At 48.3% G+C, this 18,565-nt stretch overlaps 1 long non-coding RNA gene across 2 annotated transcripts; it reads left to right on the top strand.

The window, feature by feature from the left end:
- The first annotated feature begins 3,383 nt into the window (after positions 1-3,383).
- LOC137862586 (uncharacterized) lies at positions 3,384-14,507 on the top strand. Of its 2 annotated transcripts, none has more exons than XR_011100413.1 (3): positions 3,384-3,479; positions 7,068-7,167; positions 12,235-14,507. It is a non-coding gene; the product is annotated as an uncharacterized lncRNA (long non-coding RNA). The 2 variants fall into 2 exon arrangements; XR_011100418.1 differs by having other exon boundaries at positions 11,182-14,507.
- The last annotated feature ends 4,058 nt before the right edge of the window (positions 14,508-18,565 follow it).

Genomic DNA, 18,565 nt, shown 5'->3' with positions numbered 1-18,565 from the left:
TGCCTCCTCGAGCTACTGGAACAGCATCAGAAACCTGCTGGATCCCGAGTAGAAAGTGTCCTTTTAATTCTGGGTCAAATTCTGCTCCAAATGTGGTTGAAAGCAAAACTCCTATTTACTTTAATGCTCACCGGCTTTCATCTGTTGCTTTTGGAATAAACTGAGATCAGACGTGAGAAGCGCAATGTACTGCTGTCAGGATGGGAAGTCGGCGCTGTGCTGGGAGAGGTTTGGAATGAGCCGCTTGGTATGTCCAGGTCCTAGGGACAGGGCCTGTAGGAGCATAATGTGGCAAAGGACACTCCTGGTCTTCCAGCATAAAGCTGAGGCTACGGCTTTCCATACTCCTCTCTCATTTTCCTTAATTTTACCCGCAGGACACCGGGGTGGCTGCAGCCAAACGCCTGTCTTGCAAGCAGCAGTGGCCACTGCGGGCATTTCTGTGGAGCTTTACCTTACTCTGTCCTGCCAAGCCAGTGGCTCTGTTAGAGCTGTCCCTGTGCCTGCCACTGTGGACGTGACTGAGCCAGCAAAGCAGCTCTGTGCCTGCCTTTGGGTACCTGCACTGACACTGGTACTACAGGTGGCCCTCACCTGCATGGGTAGGTGCTCCTGCTCAGCTGGGTCCAAGGAGCAGGGCTTTAAGCTCCACCAAAAAACAAACAAACAAACAAAAAACAACCCTCTGCTATCTTCAGCTTGTGACGTTTGGAATTTCAGGCATCTTTAGCATCCATCCCTTCAAGAGCAGTAGGCTGGCTCAGTGCATTCTTGTAATGCTACAGAAATACAGAGGGAAAGCAGGTTGCATTGTGCGCATAGGCTCATGCAGGATGTATTTCTTAAATCAATTTCATAACTGTACAGCTGGTCCAGTTTCTGGGTCAGCGTGGATATGAGGTAGTACCTGACAGTTAACACAAACATCCAAAGAGATTCAGACCTTCCATCATTCTTATTTTCTTTATTCATACCCATCAAAAACTTCCACAGAAATAATTGGCCTATTATTCAGTAGGAGAACTCCTTTCCCTCCCACTTTCCTCCCCCCTATTTCCCAAACCATTCCCTCTCACTTAAAGCCTTCCAAAACATTTGAGACTTGATACTCCAGCATGCCGAGCACCCTGGCCCTGATTCAGTAGAGCACTTAAACATAGGAATAATTTCATTTGAAGTCAATGCAATTATTTGCATGCTTTAGTTGCTTTGCAGCGAATTGCTCCATATTCAATAGGGTGGAGCCCATCGAGTCCTTTCCTGGCTGTGCTGCTCAAATTTTCTAGACAGGGAGGAAAGCTAGAGCAGTCCTTCCCAGTGCTTTTGCTGCTGGTGAACAAAAGGCAGCGGCATCTAGAAAGGGTATTTCTGGGCAGGATGGGGTTGTGGTTCAATAATGCTGCATTGTAAAAGGCTTGTTCTTATTGTACTCTTATCAGAGCCCGGGAGATTATCCTTATCAGAGCCTGTAACATTATTTTTATCAGCGTGAAAGATGATTCTTTTATATCAGGGCAGCTGTAAACCTCTTAAGGCTTTTCCCTTTATTTACCTCTCTGCTGCACTTCTCTGCCTCTCACCCATCAGCGTTGCCCTTTGATACGAAAGCTCAGAGTAGCCCAACTTTTAAATGCGCAGCGCTGGGCTGGAGGTATTTTACAGTGTAAAATGCTTGGGATGTGTGATTCAGAATACTGCCTCTCTGTTCCCAGCTAAAAGTATGGCTCAAGCTAGGCTCCAGTGTCTGTCTGTCTGTCTGTCTGAGGAGATTGAGCCCTGTGATGCTTGTTCCAGACAGCACAAGCTGGTGGCAGACCATGAGGACATGCATCAGTGATTTTATCTGTGCTGCTTCAGGCTGCTCGGGTGTGCTCTGGGATGAGCTCAGCAGCTCCTGGGGACAGACACATCTTGCTGTTTGGCGTGGAGTCTGCTGTAAGACTGGAGCTCCTGAATCTTCCTGGAAACACAATTTTTTCAAAAATAATAAAAATAACAACAACAACAACAGTCTCATTCTACCTTCATTGTAAAAAATACAACCAACCAACCAACCAACCAAAAAAAAAAAAAAAACAGTTTGGCCAATATGCACTTGTATTTTTGGTAATCTGGTCTGGAAACCTCTTCACCTGGTGGCAGGGTGGCACCAGCAGATGCTGCAGCCCTCCCATGAGGTCTGTTTGCCTTTCCAGGAATTTTCCTTTGGCATTAGCAACACAAAGGGCTCGATGGGATTGTTTTTGCTGTGCCTGGTCATGTTAGAAGTATGTGCATTTTGGGCCAATGGTGAGACCACTGCATCAGGGCTGCATAAACAGAACCTCGCTTAAAAATAGCCAAAGGGAGTGACCTTGGCCATTCATGTTTGCATCGTATATGAGGCTCAGGAAAATAATGTTAATGCTTAGTGCTCCTCCGTTCACTTTCCCACCAATGTGCAAGGGGATGTGACTATTGGGGCTACAGGGACATGCAGGGTGGTGGGTCCCACTGTGGACACCTGTCTCCATGCACAGAAGCAGCTGGGCAGGCTCTGTCACCTGTCAGCCATGAGAAAGCTTTGGCTCCTGCCTCCTCTCTCTGCTTCCTACCATGCTGCAATCAGAAAAGCATCAGGAGCAGTCACAAGCACAGTGGGTCTGACTGGAAGCTGCATCCAACATGTTTGTGCCCCAAGAGAAAGCAGTGCTGACCCTGGTGCCACATGCAGCAAGGATATGGGAGCACAAGTGTGAACATCTGTGGGCTGGGGCTGTTTGTAGCCTTGGCTCGAGGCCCAGCACAGAGCACCCATTTTGGTCACGCTACCATCTCATGGGCAGCACAGATCCCTGGTTTTGCAAGCCGGTTCCACATCTACAGAGGGCAAAAATAAGCTGGGGAGCCCTGCAGGGCTTTGCCAGCCTCTGTGGTTGGGTCACAGGACGTGCACTGGGCTGTGTTGCTCATCTTTGTTCCCTTGCAAGCTGTAGCCCAGGGTGTCAGCTGCAGCGCAGCCTTGTGCACCATCCCACCAGCAAGAGGGAGATGAATTGGCCCTTGAGCTTGCGGTGAAAGCATGAAAACATGTGGGGTTGTGGCTGGAAAACTCCCCTCACTTAGACACCTGAAGGGAAACCATCCAGATGTTGTTGGGGTTTGTTTTTTTTTGGTCTTAAAGTCTTGAATTTATAAACTAGCCTTGCGGGGATTGTTTTTTGTTGTTTTTATTGTTGTTTCACCCCAGCTGGTATGGGAAAGACTGATGTGGGGGAGAGGGAAGGGACTGGTTACTAATAATTCCTGAACACTTACAGCTGGCATAATTGGCAACAGGACTGTGCCATCACCATGATTGTGTCTGATCCTCCTTTTGTGATGGGTCTTTTCCCCACAAAAGGATGGGCCTGAGGTATTGGGCCTTTTTGGAAGAGGCTGATCCTTGTGGGAAACCCTTTTGATGCTGACTTCAGCAGGATATAGACCAAGCTTTTAAGGTAGCTTCTACAGATTTTTAACAGAACCTGAAATCCAGTCTAGAAATGATATTGCATGTTGATGCTATCCAAAAAAGAATGATGAAATACTGCAGACAAAAACCCAATGCCCATACTTGTTCCATCTTCAGCCCTAACCTAGACTTTCTTTACCCCCAGGTTTTGCCAGGGCTGTGTTTTGCTTCACAGCACGCTTTGGGTCAGCCAGGCATCCTGGTCCCTGACCGACAGCTCTTCTGGCAAAAGCCTGCAGTGTGTATCTGGCCTGTGAGGTGCCTTGTCAGCAGTGTTTTAGGTAGATATTCAGGTCCTGGGAGCATTTCACAATCTTGCTGGAAGCCCCTGGGCTGGCTGGAGTGCTCCTTGGGCGCTGTGAGGGAGCGTGGTGATGCTCAGCAGCTTGCAGGGTGGAGCTCATCCTCTTGCTTTAAAGCAGCTTGTCATGAATGCCCTCGTCTGAGAGAAAAGGGACAGTGGCGCTTCCCAGTGCTTGTACCCAGGAGAATAAAGGGAAGTGGGACTAGTGGGAGTCTTCAGAAGCCTCTAACTCACCATAGGAGCATAAATATCTTCAAGGGATTGCCCTGGGGTGCTTCTTAAAAAAGCAGCCGGGTTAAAGTGGCTTTGTTAAGTTTGTTCCCATGAATATGATTTTCCCCAGGCATGCTTTTTACATATACCTGTTAGATAAAAGCTACCACATGGTATAAAAAAACCAACACACAGGCCTCTTAATTAAAGATATGGGGCGAAGGAGGTTCCTCATACAAACAAGAAAGCGATGAGGTGGTTCTGGTTTAAAGATCCCTGAGAAATAAAGCTGCCTGTGGCTGCTGTGGTGGTCCACCCAGGCTTCAGCACAGCGCCTGGCCTCTGTGAGTGCTGGTGGCTGAGAGACATGCAGGCGGCTATGTGCCCTCCTCACTGTTGGCCACCCTGACTGAGCAATGTCAGGCATTGGGAAATCTGATGAGAAAGCTGCTCCTGTCAGTTTGCTCTCTAGGACTGGTCCCTCTGGTGTACCTTGCCCCGGTTATCTGCTGGCCTGTCCAGCTGGCACTAGGAACACAATTTCCCCAAACTCCTGTGGGGTTTTGCAGATATGTGGTGCATTTCAGAGGATGGGCTCCTGCCATGCAAGTGATGGTGCCATGATTGCATCCCTAGACGCAGTTGTAGTCCTGTGTCTCCCATCCCTACTCTGTGCTGAGCTTCCTTGTGTTGTCTTTCCATGGCACCTGGTGAGGGTAGATTTTCAAGTCCCTCTTTTTCAGAGGTGTGGTCCCTGATGTGAGGCAGGGTGATTTTTGTGTAGCTTTTCCCAGCTTGCCCATCATGAGCTGCAGAAATGATCCTGCAGTGCTCAGGGCCTAGCAGCGATGAATAGGTTACTCGCCCACAAAGGTGAGAGCATCACGCACAGGAAATGGGAGCAATGACTTGTGCTGGTGGAAAAGCCATCTGTTGGACATGCCTACTTTGTGCCAGGTAATGCAGTCACGCCAAAGACTCGCTTTGATGTAAATTCACTCCTGTGAACAAGCCTATAATCTTATATTTGAATGCCAAGAAACTCCTGTTGCTGAAGATTTGGAATCTGTAAATGCTGTTGTTGACATGTGATGACAGTAAAGACACATGGGATATGCTTTTCAAAACACATTGGTCTGAGATTTTTGGGAGGGAAGGAAAAGGTGGAAAGGAAGTGGGGAGCATCTTCACTGACTGTGGAACATTTGGTTTAGAAGACTTATCCGCTGAGCAAGATGGGTGTTTGTGGCCTAATGGAATGGGGCTTCACAGTGCTATCCAGTCTTTGCTACCATAGTTTGTGCTCGTGTGGGTGTTTTGGGAGCTCAGCGATGTGCTGAGCCCCCTCCTGAGAGAACAACGTGATGGTGGGGATGCCAGGAGGAGCTGGGCTGTGCATAGGGTGGCTGGCTGGTGAGGAAGGATGGTCCTCATGTGCCTGGACAGTGTGGCCACCAGGTACTGGCCCTTGGCTGGCAAATCCAGGGCTGTGATGGCCCAGGGACGAAAACCACCGTGCCATCAGCTGCCGGGCAGTGTTCACCCATGGAGGAGCTACGTGCTACGTGCTGTATGAACACAGGTTTCAAGGAACAGTCTGAAATAATAACAATGGATAATGGAGCAGTAGAACTGACTGAAAAAAAAAAAAAAAAAGAAACTAATACCAATAGAAAACAGTGCTGCAAGAGCGGTGTGTGAGATCTGGAAGATAATCCAGACCTAGCAAACCACTGTGAGAGCGACAGCAGTTTATCTAGCGCTCCATCAGTCTGCTCATGGGAACCCGTGCAGCAAAGTATTTATTCCGAGGGCTAGTTGTGTAGGTGGCCTAGCATGTTATCGCAGAAACAGAATGTTAGTCATGAGAGCCTACTCGCCAGACATGCCTTCTGCATGCGCCTTCTCGTGCAGCAGCCGGCGTATCTGCTGGCAGCAGCGGGTCGCTGCCAGCTTGGCATGGGAACGCGGCAGGACGGGGCTTGACTCGACGGGGAGCCTGGAAGCCAAGGCTGCTCCGCCAGCACCGGGCGCTGGGGCTGTATTTCCATGTCTAATCGGCCTAATTCGCATTTGAATTAATGCAGCGTATGTGAAGGAGCTTACAGCTAACAAGTGGTTGTGGTTTTGTTTTTCAAATCGCTATCTCGCCTTCTGATCAATGAAACTAACTCCGCGGCCTACAAACAAAGCTAACGTACTGAGGCTTCCCAACGTACCGAACTCCTAGGCTGGCTCAGTTTTTGGCTGCCCAGCTGTAGCTAAGCTTTCAGTGCCTTTTTAAAAGTGGATCCAAGGATGATGGAATTAGGCTCAACACAACAGAGGGTCCTAAATTACAAATTCCTAGGTTTTGAGTCCTTAGATCTGGTCTTCCCTTGCTTGTGCACTGTTAACAACGGGTCACAGAGCTGCGCAGTGCAAGCGTTAGTTTCATACCAGTGTTACTTAATCCAGAAACTTATTCCCCGGTGAGAAATAATGAGCAGTTTTACGTCAATGTAGTTGCACAGTTGCTAAGATCATTTTTCCTTCTTTTGGCCATTGTGATAGAGTTAAAGCAATATAACTTCTAGCATAGACTTTGCTCTTGAATATAAGCAAGCATTTTGTGAAACTTGTTCTGCTTCTGAAGATTTTGTGCTTCAAAACAGTTTTGTTATATGGTAGAGGTCTCTGGTCAGGTTCTTGGGACATTATTTCTGCAGTTGCCCATTCCTCAGTTACTCTATTTACAACATGATTCTCTCTTTTTTTTTTTTTTTTTTTTTTTTTTTCTGCTCAGGTTGTCTTTAATTTTGAAAACAAGATAGAATCAGATGAATACAAAAAAGTTTAAATGCATTTTTTTATTATACAGTTCAGTCATGGAGGGGACTTGGCCACTAAAGGGGCTTTGTCCACAGGAGGCAGGCGATGAACTTTGAGGGGTGCAAGAAATCGTTGGCCTCAGACTGCAGCTTGACTGCAGCTTGGGGCTGCGTTTAGCAGCCTTGCTTCGCAACAAAACATCCTTTCATCTCTGTAAAAATCGTGTCTCTGGTTTATATCCTGCAGAATCTGATCTGACAGCAGATGTGGCTGCTCTCTGCGGTCCCTGTCACAGCCTTCCTACTTTGGATGGTGCTTTGCTCAGGGACTGAGGTTTTGGGGAGAGGTGAGTGGCTTGTACTGCACTCCGTGTGGCATGGCCTGAGATGCCCAGGACATGGTTGCTCATGCCTGCTGGGGTGTGTGGTGCTGGGGAGGTTTGGTGCATGTTTTAGGAGAAAGGCAGCAGCTCCACATGTCATTTGTGTTTGTTGGTGGAGTCCTCAGCGAGGGCTTCATCTTTGCATACGTGCCATTTCATAGTGATCCTTCCTGTCCCGCACACTGCAGTTCATTACTTCTACGCTATCTGGAAGGCATTATCAGGTGCTGCAGGGAGACCCAAAGAAGGAGGAGGATGCAGGACCCGTGGCAAGGCCTCGTGGAGGAAGCAGAGGAGGCTTTGGTGGGCACCACGCAGCTGAAGCCTGGTCCCACCCTCGTCCTGACTTGCGAAGGCATTCCCATCCACCACCACGCTGTTAATTTACATCCCAGCCCAAGTTGCCAGGGTTCTTTAACAATTGTTTTCTTGGTACATATTGATTTTATTCTGTTGCCTAAAGCCATAGAAATAATTAGCAGAAGAGTCTTCCCATCGCATTTGCCATGTAGTTAATTAGCAGTTTTATCACATAAAGCGTTTGTGTGAGAAAAGCAGACCTTTAGTAACACAAGTCTGCTTTCTCAGCTGGAGTGAAACAGCAGATCTCCATCGACTCCTTCAGGTCCTCATTTCACAATAGCAGCAGAAAAATGGTCCTGGATGTCGTGGCAAACCCTGGTGTCCTCTGTTTCAGGCACACTTGGAGGCCCTGCAGGTGCTCCAGCAACAATCCTACTGTTAAGCGGCTTGTGGGGGGATTAAGCTGACTTGGTGGTCATCAGTGTCAACGCCATGTTCCCCCTGGTGTCCTTTCTGTCACCACGGGAGACTCTGGCTCAGATGAGCCAAGCAGTCTCCTTCTGCCCCTCTCTTTCGCCCTGCACCCTAGCAGTGGGTGCGGTGTCCTGCTCAGGAGGTGGCCAGCCAACCATCTACGCTGTGTCCACCCCTCCTGCACAGTGTGGTGGTGCCAGGCCATGGCTCACAGAGGGGGAGATAGCAGCCTTGCAGATTTGCACACACGTTTGGAGGTGGCGATGGTGGATAAGTGCGTGCTGAGTATTGCTTGTTGTGACTGCTGACTGCAAGCTCAACCTTCAGGTGCTGCTGGGAGTGGCGGAAAGGTTCTCTGATGGTGTGTCTGTATTTGTGTGTATACAGGGCAGAGATGAAAAAGAGTCTTGCGCATGCCAGCAGGTAATTTGGATATTGATAATGAATCCTTCCCTTGTAACCAGGTGGCTTAAATGCAGCTGATGGCCTAGAGAGAATAATGTTTATTCCTGAAATGAAGGCTCTTCAGCAGGCTTTTCTGGCTGCAGTCCAACGCTTGATATCCCTTACTTAAATCAGAATAGGCAGTGTGTGTCCCAGAGAGGAACTGAGGCTGGTGGTGGCTGCCTCAAGGTGTAGGTCAGTCTCACCTCCCATAAAGCAGGGTGGAAGCATGTGCTTGGAGCTCTGCCTCTCTGCAGAGGTGCTGTGCCAGGCGGCTGGTGCTCCTCTGAAGCTGCTCACAATTAAGTGGCTGTTCCTGCTCGTGTCGTGCACAGAGAGGTTGTGCTTTGGTGGGGAGTGTAAGATCAGCCGCAGCTGGCTTTGAGTCCAGTAGCACTGCTTCATGTTGCATTCTTCATGCTGAGACGGGGTCTCAGCATGTGGAAAAGCAGTCAAATACATGGGCTGGTGGTATTCCTTTGGAGGGGTTCCTGGCCAGCAAGGTGGGGTGGGTGGAGGTGCAGAGCAGGACCCTGGGGAGGGCCCTCTCAGTACAGACCTCAGGTCAGCAGGTTCTGCTTTCAGGTCCTCTACTGCAAGCTGCAGTAAGCAGTGTGCCTTTTATTTCTGCAGCCACTGCCCTACTTGCATGGTAAGCTCTTTGGGCCTGGGTGGTATTTGTCTTCCTGTTGTGCCCTGCAGCCTTGGTTAGATGTGATGCTCTGTGGGCACCCAAGGTGGCTGCTGGGCTGGGGGTGCAGGCAGGCAGCCTGCCTGGGGTCACATCCTGAACCCGGGCTCCAGGGATCTGAATTGCCTTCTGTATACTCTGCTTAGCACCCAGGGCTGGTATAAGCACCCAAGTTAGATGCCCAAAGCTAGTCTAAGGTAGTCTGACTATCCTCATCCTCTCTCCATATGTATTTTTTTATGCATATGCTTATATGATTGATTCTTGTGTGGTCATTTCCACCAAAAGGCTCTTCTACACACAGTCAGTGTTGTGGTGCCCTTTGCCTGGATAACCAACATGTGTTGATTGTTGTCCTGCAGCTGTATTTATTGGAGTGAGGGCTCATCTATTGCTTGTGTGCCTCCAGACTGCGGTTTGAGATGCATGTTCGGTTCGGTTGATGTTCGAGTGTATTTAAAAATATCATTTCTCTAAGCCTTTTCCAAATGTTTCTGTTGCACCAGTGGAAAAGGAGAAGTTCTGCTTGCTGAAAGCCCCCTTTCTCTTAGATCTCTGTCAATGCCTTGCCCAGATTAGATAAAATACCCACATCACAGCTCACAGCTTTATATAATGTTAGAAGTGAACTTCTCATCTGAGTCTTGCACAAAAGAGCCTATAACCTCAAAACAGCTGTAACTGAATGAGCAGCAGCTGGGCTATAAATTGGTTGCTTCTTCAGAGACAGCAGTTTTTTCTTCTCTTTGAGTAGCTGGCCAAGCTATATTGCTTGCTCCTTTTTAATTTAAGGCAAGTTCGCTCTCACTCAGCTGTGCTAAAGGAAGACGGCACCATCATTAGGGCTGCTGTGCCCGATGGAGGCAGCTGATCAAGTGGCAGACCTTCCTGGTGTCCTGTGGAGAGATCCCTGCAAGCGTTTCCCAGGCACAACCCGCCCGCCTGCAGCAAGCAGCTGCCTCCGGGTGTCTGAGGGTTTGCCCTCGGCACAAATGCTCAGGGCAGGAAGGCAACGCGAAGCCCTGACTAGATCTGCCAGCAAAACGGCTTGTTATCTGCACCCCGCTGGAGATGAAAGGAGCCCCATCTGGCTACTTAAACTCTTTGAATGACTGTGTTGTGACTGAAGTAGATTAAGGAGGAAGGCAGGTTATGAGTATGTAGGGATGCTGACACAGCAAGATTTGGAAATCCTGTCCACTTGTGACCTCTCATTTAGAGCAGGCTGTTGTGTGTAGCTCTGAAATGAACCCCCATTAGTTCTGGGCTGGATACAAGAGTGGCTGCTTACATCCCCAGCAGTGGGAAGGTGCCTAATGGCATTTTAAATGGTGGAGGATGGAGAGGGCAGCAAATCCCTGAGTGTCTTCTGTGGTTAAGGTAGACTCTGAGCTCCCAGCTACTTAAAGCTGCGTGTGATGAGAAGCAAGACTGGAGTCAATGTTTTGATTTCAGTGGGCTTTGTGACAAGGCTATGTGGCAAGCCCACTGAAGCCATTTCAAGTCTTGCCCACGATCTATATGTATTAGGGCAATGCCTTGTTTCCACATAAAATGAGACATTTCACAGCTCAGAGTTTCTTATCTCATATGTGGTGAAAGCAGCGATTCTATTGCTGGAGAGCAGGAATCCGTAGTTTCTTATTATCAGATATATCTTTTCTGGGGTTGATCTTTGAGCCTCTCTAAAAAGCTCAGGAACTACTAAAGTCACAGTTGGCATTTATCCCCAAAGTGATTTTCCTGGCAAAGCTTTGACAGGTAGGCTTTAGCAGAAGGAAAGGAGGGGAAGAAATTGGAATTTCCCTCTGCAATTCATTGTGACCAGGAAGCAGTGTTCTCCTTGCACACCTGCAGGTAACCTTCAGGTGGGATGCTCCTGGAGTCCTTTCCAACGAGCAGGAGGTGTTGTGTCTGGAGTCTTGTCTTCTACTTAAATGTCATGTATCAAGGGGTTTCCCTTCCAGCAGCTGCCTAGCATTTTGAAGTACACGTTGAGGAAAGCTAATTGTTATCGCTGCAGAAAATTATCCCACTTGTTAAATGAATTCAAATGAATTTTTCAGTCCTTTTCAGACAGCATCTCAGCCCAGACTGAGCTGGCCAAAGCAGATTGCTATCATCCTAACTAGCTCAACGCTGCCCTAATGAATTTCTGGCTTGAGGATGAACTTTCCTCTCAAAACATGCGTGTCTGCAAACACAACTGCGAATGTAGCAGGTGGAGAGGCTGCAGTCCAGCATGTTCCTTCAGATACAGATCTGCCTTGAAACAGCAACCTGGGCCTGATTCCCCTTGCCAGGTCTTTCAGTGGCTTTACTTGTGTGCGAGGCATGGGGCTGTGCCTCAACACAGCAAGAAGAGGGAGGAGCAGGAGCTGGCATCGGCAGGGAGCAGGATGGGGAAAGAGGGAGCCTGGTGGGAAACCAAGCTCCTCATCCCTGTGCCATTTCTGATGGGGATGGTGTTTGCCGGGCTGTTGAGAGACACCATGTCCCTTGCTGGGTGCGTATAATGTGAGGTGTGGGAACTACTGATCAGTACAAGATTGGAGGACTTCTCCTTGGCTTGAGTAATCACTTCCACAAATGTTCTGTTGACCTCAGAAGCTGGTGAAAACTGCCCTCATCTAAACCAGATTTGCGCAGAAACAGGATCAGGTCTTGCAAAATATTTAGTTATTGCACCCGATATGTCCGGGTAATTCAGCAGACAATAGCTGCTTTCTCCTCTGACAAGAGCTTTGCTGATTGCCCAACTGGGCAGGGAGAAGAAATGTGGAGCAGGGTTCCTGCAACAGCAGCTCCTGGAGCAGTGAGGATAGTGGCGCCAGGGAGGTGTGCAGGGGAGAAGGGCCGGGCATCTGTAATGTGAAGTGAAAACCCAAATCAAATCAGGGAGTCAAAGCATTGCTGGCAGTTCCTGTTTGCTTTTCTATCTGATTTGCTTTAGCAGCCAAGCAGGCCCTGCATTTCTCTGGGAGCCCAGGTGTCCTGCATGGTGTGGAGCCTGGGATGGCAGCTGTCTCTGGACTGAAGGTGCTGGGGGCTCCCTTTGGGTCCCTGCTTCAATCCTTCAGATTGCCCTGAAGCTTCTCCCTTCCTCATTTCTTATACAGGAAAGGTTTTTATCCCCCACTTGGCCCTGTGGCAAAGTGCATCAAGGGCGGGCAGTGTCTGTCTCCCTGGCAGACTGGTTCTCAAACTTTGCTCTTGTTCACCTCGCTGGCTTGGGACTCTGCTTCTTGCTGCGAGGCTGCCCTTCCACTCCAGTTGCAGTTTCACCTCTCCACCTGTGGTGAGGGGTCCTGGTGCTGCCTTTGGCCCAGGACCTTCCTTGCAGAGAGCAGGACCTTACAGCCTTGACAAATCCTCCTGCACGGGGCTGGAGCTGACGGCTGCTGACTCATGAGAGGAGCTGCGTGCACACTCGAGCGAGGCGCTGAGCCAAGGACAGAGAGGGACAGGGCTTGGCACCTGACCGAACATCGCCGTCTCCTTGTGTGGGTGTGCAGAGCCATTCCTGCGGGGATGTTGAACCAGTCCTGTTTGCAGTGTTTGGCTGCTGGTGAGCCTCTGCCTCGGGGCAGGAGACTGGCGTGGCACGCAGGCGGGCATGGCACAGGGGAGCAGCAGGATCGTGGGTATCGCCGTGAGTTACCAGGATCTGCAGGGCTCCTGCAGGAGGAGGACAGGGCTCGGACCCCACGGCCTCTTGCCCTTATGCCTTCCTGGATGCAGCACACCTACCCCTGAGGCAGGCTGGTTCAAGGATATTCGTTCAGTGTTGCCTTTTCCACTGCCTTTTGGTCTTGCTCTTACACGTGTGTTTGTCCGATGAGCTGGAGAAGCAGGTTGCACCTCTCTTTTCAAGGTGTTTAGGTCACCTGGTGATTCTCTCGTCCTCCTAGCCAGAGCTGGCTTTTCCAACTCCAGCCTGCTGGCAGCTGCTTCAGTTTCAAAACAGGAGAAAAAAACAAACAAACAAAAAAAAAAAAACACACAAAAACTGTGTTTTTCCTTTTTAAATAGGTCTTACGCTATATTTTTAAAATGAATAAAAGCCTCCAAAAGAGGAAGTGACAAGGGAGAAGGGGAAACTAGTGACTATCAAGATGCTTGGCTCAGTGGAATCACTCAGGCTGCCTTTCTGAAGTTAACTTCCTGCACTGCCAAAAACACTTACAATAAATGTATTTCAGAAAAAAAAATGAGAGTGATCTCGTCAGTTTCTCTCTGAAAAAAACAGAAAGTGCTTTTTGACAGTGGATCACCGCATGCTATTACGTGAGGTGGGAGTCTCCAGTGAGCCATTTTCCTGCAAACTGATTTGAGGAAGAATTACTCAGCAGAAGTTCCCTTCAGATACATTGAGACATTTGCAGATTTCACCTGCTTCCTAAAAGCAAAGCAAGCCTGCGCCGTGATTTTAAAAAGTTCAAGTATATTGATAAGGGCCTCCCTAGAGATGAGTGACTCTGGTTCTTGGGGCTCCCGCTGGAGGGTTACTTGCTTTGCCCAGACCTGGCTCTGGCTGACCAAGGCTGAACTGCCGTGGCTGGGATCCCACACAGGGGTTGTGCTTACTGTGCAGAAGGTAGCAATAGCTTTGCTGTCTGATGGACACAAAGAATCTCATGGTGCTTCGGTGCTGCTCGGGAGCAAATGAAGCAAATAGGAGTCCTCCGGTGTAGAAGTCCCATGGCGTGTGGGCGGACTGCAGTCAATGTAGCCTCCACCCCACTTTGGCAGGAGCTGGACTCTCCAGGAACAAGACCGTGGGATTGCAGGCCATGAGCCATCACCCATCCTTTCTTCTGTGCTTCAAGAAGTGAACCTGGGCAGGGCTTGGCTTTTGTTTTCAGGATGAAGGCTGGTTTGGGGTTTGAGTCCTTTAAAGCTATTTTTTGTGGGTTGCTCCCTCACCTGGAGCACCACGGAAAAGACCATATCAGGACCAAGATGCTGCTGGATATTTACTTCAAGGTCCTGCCACGTGCCTACACACAAGACACATAGTACCAGCAGTGCTACCATTTTTGTGCATACTCTTCCTGCTCACAGTCAGTGTGAGCACTTGTTGTACAGTGGCTATCAGAGTGCGGTGGAGCAGAAGGGAGGAATTCAGATTCTCTCTGGTTTCCAGTAGCATATGGCATAACAGTGCTACCCGTGAGGTGTTCATGTCTTGAGGTTTCTCAGTATTAGCCTGAAGAGCTGGTGGGAGCGGAGTGTTCCCGAGAAGTGATCAGTGGAACAGCAATTTCCTGCAGATGCTGCTCCGTGTGAGGTGCTGGGAATGAGTCCTCCTCTGATTCACCACCTGCTGTCCCCAGGGCCAGACCATTCCCAGCCCGAGGGCTCTGTGCTCCCTCACAGTGCAGAGGGGTCAGCAAGTCTCTGCGACTGCCTTGAATGGAATAGAGTGGAAACAGTTCCCAGAAACACATTACAATTGGAATGGAAAAAATCGAGGCTAAATCGGAAACTGAAGAGAGCGTCCCAGGCTCAAATACAAGGAAAACGTCCTTCACCTCTCAGAAAGGAGTGTTCACAGTTTACCACTGGCAAAAAATTATCTGGGTTATCCAGAATGCTTTTCCCTCTTTTCCTTGTAAACCTGATGCACTAGAAGACAGAAGTAAAGGAGTAATGTAGATGCAATGAACTTTCACTGTGCTTGCACCAAAACCCTTACATTTTATAGGAACACTTTAAGCAGTGAAGGACCTTTGAGAGGAGTCACCAGGTCCAGTAGTATGGGAAGTGGTCCACATGCAGGAAGACTGGATGGATTATGTAGGCAAAAAAACTTTTTAACAATTATTTTATGGTCTTACTGGAGTAAATAATTCCTGTGTGCTGATCCTGTCACTTTTCTTTTCTTTTTTCTTTTTTTTTTTTTTCTCTTTGTGAAGTCTTTATAAGGAGATAATAAACTTGAAATTGAAGTAACCTGTGGTCTCTCTCTTTTTTTTTTTTTTTTTTTTTTTTTTTTTTTTTTTTTTCTTTTAACCCACACAACTATCTTTCCTGCTCAGTTGCTGAATGGTTTATAACGTGACGTATGCTGAATTTCAGGTACCATTGAAATGATCTCAGTGAAACTGCAAATGTAGAAATAAGGCAAAACCTTGCCTTTATGCAAAGGAAAGCAAAGCCTACAAAAAAGGACTTTCCCAGGCTTTTTCTATTTCTTCTTTGATGTCATTTCATCCGATATTTATTTGAAAATCTAAACATGAGAACATGTACTTCCTGTGCCTGACACTGTTTCTATTTCTGAAGTAAAGGAAATGAATATTTTCCTATTCACTTATTTCTTTTGTACTGATTCAGCCACAAATGTTAGTTGACCTCAACTGGATATGGATCTGTCCAGGCTTTTCTGTTTTGCTTCTTATGAAATCTTGCATCTATGTTTGCATGAGTCCTCTCCCACCTTTTAGGTTTCCCAACCTGTATCTTTGTTTACAGTCTGTAGCAGGCAGTCTACTGCTGTGTGCCCAGAAACCACAACTCACACTGAGCGTGGAGTGGTAGCAGACCACACCATAAACACGCTGATATTTTTATGAAGTTGGGCTGGTCATTTTCAATAACCCTTGCTGGTACAGGAAGATGACGTCTGGTGTTGTGATCATACCAAAAATCCCCCGTTGTTTTTGGCATGAATCAACTTAGAGTTGTTCCTGTTTGAGATGCAAAACCCGAATCCCAACGCCCAAACGCTGCAGTGAGATGAAGCTGTGTGGGCAACTCCAGTGCCCCCAGACCCACAACCCAGCAATCTCTGTCTAATGATAAGGGCTTATACTCAAATTCCTGTTTGCGTGATACTGGGTATGCATAAGGCGTACATGGGTGGTCTGATGGTGGCACGCAGTGTATATCTCGTTGTTCAGCTTCCTGACTTGGTGCTTCTAAACACATACTGTAGCCTTCAAAGATGCGTATTTGCTTAATGCTCTATTCTGAAACTCGAGTATTTATAACAACAAATAGGTGTTCAAATTACTTTCCGGATTCTATTGTTTAGCTTGACCTAACAGTTTAGGATTTGGTAACAGATCCCCAAGGTCTGTCTTAGAGCCGCGGATTTGAAACAAGGACCTATCCTATTGCTCATTCTGTGCCAAAAGTGAAAATGATGGCCCATTTCTGCAGGTATCTTGTTGAAGCAAATTCTTCTGTCTAATATGTTACTACAGGAATGCCTCCTGAAAACATACAGATACACCTTATTGCGTATCTGTGGGAACAGTTCCTCCTCTCCACAGAAAGCCATGTGTCCCTGCTGACTCACACAGCGTAAGGAGCCATAATTGTGGTGTAAAATCTGTAAGACTGGGTCCGAATCTGAGGAAACATGATATGCCAATCTTTATGGTTCAGCAAGGATTTTTCCTCTTCTGATCTACTTTGCTGTGGGCCAGATGGGATGGCAAGACTTGTAATGCCTTGTAGCAGTGGCACCAGTTCCTTCTCTTGTCTTTTATTTAGGATGAGGTAGATGGTGAAGAACTGTTTGATTTCTGGAGGAAAGCTCTTAGGCCTTTTCAAAGCAGACTGAAGTCTCCTTGATGACAGCATGTTTTGGGAGGCTGCGAAGTTTCTTGTTTGGTAAAGGGGTACAAACAAAAGGGGCGTCTAGCTGTGGCCAGGGTTGCTCCTGATGTCCTGTAATGTGGTGCCTTCCCCCAGCATGGCCAACAAGGACCAGGTGTGCACTCAGCTGGTCTGCCAGGGTGCTGAGCACTGGGCCTCCCAACACACAAAGAAAATGCTTAAAACTTCTGCAGAGAAGGCTTATGGCAGGCTGCCCAAGGTCACAAAGAAAGTCAGGGCAAAAAAGAGATGTGAATCTAGATCTTTATGCACTATGCTGTGTCCTTGTCTACCAGACCTGCCTTTCTCCTCTCTGTTCTTGGTTTGGGGTAGCTCACTTTTTCCTCTGTAGTTTAAAAAGTCCTCCCTGGCAGCTGGCAGAAAGCATTTAATTCTGCATAGAGCTTCTGAAATTGAGGTATAGCTGATGCAGATCATTAAGTGATGTCTCTCCCCAGCTATGTGAGGCTGTTTGTGAGCTCTCTCTTCTCTTCCAGTGTTGGCCATAAGACTGAGAAACCTCCCAGTTTTTCTTTGTGTCCATTTTGTGGTGAAGCTGATGCCGGATGAATTATGTCTGTTTCCCCACTGGCATGAGATTTATTTTACTAAATCTTCTAAATGGCTGTGCACAGGAGAAATTGCAGCTGGATTTTTTGGGGAGGTCTTGATGAGCAAGAGCCGTGGAAATGCCACACTGCTTCCCCACAGAAAAAGCTCCTGATGTGCTGAAGCAAAACACGAGCTCAGAGAGGGGGCAGCAGCTTCCCCCCTGGAGGCTGATGGAAGATTAGGCGTGCTTACATGACCCACAGAAAGAGATGTTGGTTGCCTGTGTCTGCCTCGCCTGTGACGCAGACCCAGTGGGGCTAAATCTGCATGGGATGAAATTAAGCAGAGCGATATGTGTTTGAGGTACCTCCCCAATATCAACAGAGCCACCAGAGGCTTGCACTGTGGTTTCAAATCTAAATATTCTCTGCAGTGATGTGGTTGATCAGAAAAGAGAAAGGAGATGGCTTGTAGCCCTCAGGAAGCCATGTCTGCTCGAGTGTCCTGAGAAGCTGCCCGCTTTTGCTGATGCCAGGTCAGCTCTCCTGGAGCTACTGCTTGCAGCCAGCGGGATTGCGCAGCGCCAGGTTGGAGGAATGCTATGCCACGCCTGGGGCCTCTAGACATTGTTGTCCTACAGATAAATAACAGGGTTTGAGCTGCTGACGTTGCTTGTAACACTGTGAGTCAGGTTTTCCAAAGAACATGGTGCCTGATGTGCTGAGCTGGGGGAAAAGCTTGCCTCACGTTTAGGTGTCTGCTGGCGCGCCGTGCCCTCGAGAAAGTTCGGTGCTCTGCTGCGGGATCTGCGTTTTCGTGGGTTTCGTGGCTCATGTCTTCTGCTCGGCCTTGAGGCTAGCCTAGCCTCACTGGCTCTGTGCTGCTTCCCTTGACAGGATACTCCAGTTCTGTTTGGGATTGTGCTTGCCCGGCCCCTTGTTTTTGAGGACCTCCAGCTGGTCTTATTCCTGCAGAGGCAAAGAAACCCCCTTGCCCTCGCTGGCCATCACAGATGAGGCTGTTCTTGCCCCCTGCAAAGCCTGGGAAGAGTGAGGCGTTGCAAGAGGCATATTTAAAATGAATAGAGAAAGGTGTGTCTTTGCACAAGGTTCTGTTCAGCCTTGGAGCAAAAAAAAAAAAAAAATCCACCACGGTTATTAAATACACAGAAACTACTTCTGGCTCAGGAAGTACCTGAACTGTATCGTGCCAGAGAATGGGTCTGTATTCAGGGGGAAGCATTATGGTATGTGTGTACTCCTCTTACACTCTTCCAAACTGGAGCCTGGC

Source organism: Anas acuta, chromosome 1, assembly GCF_963932015.1.
Source record: "Anas acuta chromosome 1, bAnaAcu1.1, whole genome shotgun sequence".
NCBI classification, from domain to species: Eukaryota; Metazoa; Chordata; class Aves; order Anseriformes; family Anatidae; genus Anas; species Anas acuta.
The sequence above is the reverse complement of the archived record's forward strand: the minus strand, read 5'-3'. Positions and strand labels throughout refer to the sequence as shown.